The following is a 2,545-nucleotide window of genomic DNA, read 5'->3' on the forward strand; positions in this document are numbered from 1 at the left end:
ATACTGGCAAAGGAAATGACTTCCTTAAAAAGACTCTAAAGTCCCAGAAATAAAATTTTTAAAAAATCATAAGGATGGCACGAAATTCTGCATAACAAAGGAAACAATGAAGAATGTGAAGAGAGCCTACAGAATGGGAGAAGATCTTTGCCTCCAGCTCTTCAGATAGGGCGTGAATATTCAGAATGTATAAAGAACCCAAAAAACTTACCACCACAAAAACAAACAAACCATTCAATAAATGGGAAAAAGAATAATACAGATGCTTCTCAAAAGAAGAAATTCAAATGGCCAACAAATACACACAAAAAAATTTCAACATCTTTAGCAGTCAGGGAATTGCAAATCAAAACTACACTGAGATATCATCTCACTCCAGTCAAATGGTAATTGTCAAATAACCAGTCTATGACGTTTACTCTAGCACTTATTATCAATGTTAAAGATTACTTCTCCTCTCTGTTTACTGAGATATGAAAAGAACTTAAAATGGAAGGTTTCTTTGGAAAAAAACGCAAATATGTGAAATTGCTTTTCAAATATTAGTTACTACTAATTGAGAAGTTTGTTTCTTGCTAATGAGAACTCCATCAGTTCATGTACAACTGCATTGTGTGTTTACTGCATAGGTAATACATTGAATATGCAATGAATTCATAAAAGTAAGGGTACATCTTGTGACTTTGACTAGAAGGTGTTGCAGACTGCCAAGGAGAAATGTGAAAAGTGGAATTGATAGGGAAGAGTTCATAAAGGAGAAGCTTATGAAGGAGGAAAACTGACTTGGAGTTTGAAGAGTGGTTGAAATTTTAATGCCAGTGATATTTGACCATGACAAGCAATTAGCATCTCCTTCAGAGCTTCAGAAAATACTAAAGTCAATAACTTTTCTCATATTCCAATTGTGTTCTTAAAAAGTCTCCAGATATTGCAAGCATTCAGCTATATTAAAAACCACTCTCTAACAAGCTCAGACTTGCCACTGCACATTACCTGAGAGTTTGTTAAAAATGCAGAATCTTGGGATAAATTCAAGACTCATTGAATCACAATGTGCCCATTCAAATTAAAAAAAAAACTGGATAAAAATCACAACTGAATTTAGCAAGCCAAAGCACCATCAGGAATAAATATAAGACTTTACCTCCAATGCCTCTTCAAACATTGGACATCCCAGTGGGACTATTTCTTATTCTACATTCTAATATTTGAAGTAGCCATCTGATTAAAATTATGTAGATTCAGAACTACACAAATATTTATCATATTTCTTGAACTTCAAAAAATACCACAAGCAGTTATGAGACAGAAAATTAAATTTTGATCACCACTTCCTTATATTTAAAATCGTTTTTTTTTTTTTTTTTTTTTTTTTTTTTGGTTTTTGGTACCAGGGCTCAAACTCAGGGGCAAACCACTAAGCCACATCCCCAGTCCCTTTTAATAATTTATTTAGAGACAGAGCTTTGCTAATTTGCTTAGGGTATTGCTAAAGCAGAGGCTGGTGTGGAACTCACAAACCTTCTGTCTCAGCCTCCTGAGCCATTGGTACAAGCATGTTAAAATCTTAATACAATTTTTTTTTCTCAAAAGTTAAGGATTTTACAGATGAGAGCTATGTTTATAGCATAGATTGTGTTGATAGTTCAGATAAATTCTTATCTTCAAACATATCAAGTTATACATATTAAAATATGGTGCTTTTTGTATGTCAGTCATATTTCAAAACATCAATAGGAAAAAAAAAACAAAGAAAAATTAAGAGGAACAGAAGTCTTGGATAGGACTTGGTGGATGACTCATCATGAATCCCTGGACTTTCCCATCTCTCTATACTATTTTTTTTAATTGACAAAAAAGCAGCTATTAATTTCAGAGGTCATACCAGTCAAGACAATATTAACCCAAAACCAAACCAAACCAAAAAAAATCAAAAGTGGTATGTACTGTAATACAAAATAAATATATGTCTGTATTATAATGTAACCTTATGCTCCAAGATAAGGGTATTGAAAATAATGAAAAGGAGTCGTCTGAAGTGTTTATTTTTTTAAATAGCTCTTTGTACTCTATATAACTTAGCAAAAGATAGTATCTTCCTCATACAAAATGCCAGAGATCCTAATGTCATTTCCAATTGAGGGAAACACAGAAGGTCCAACTGAATATTTACTAAAACACTGCATCAGCAAGAAAAAAACAATATTCAGGATTCTCCTTGCACAAACTCACATGAGTTCTTTTTTTCTCTTTTTTATTTATTCTTTTTAGATATGAATGACAGTAGAGTATTTATTGACATACATTCGTGGAGTATAACTTGTTCCAATTAAGATCCCATTCTTGTGGCTGTACATGATGTCACACTAGTTCTTTAACTCCATGTCTACATCATAGGATCAATATCATCCAACAGTGTAATTTGGCTACCCTAAAAATCCTTTGTGCTGCATTTTGACCTCTCATGTCACAGAGTTGAAACATCCAGTATGTAGCCTTTCCATCTTGGTTTTTAACATGGTGTTTTTAATATGAAGAAAAAACA

Source organism: Urocitellus parryii (genome assembly GCF_045843805.1).
Source record: "Urocitellus parryii isolate mUroPar1 chromosome 10 unlocalized genomic scaffold, mUroPar1.hap1 SUPER_10_unloc_2, whole genome shotgun sequence".
Lineage (NCBI taxonomy): Eukaryota > Metazoa > Chordata > Mammalia > Rodentia > Sciuridae > Urocitellus > Urocitellus parryii.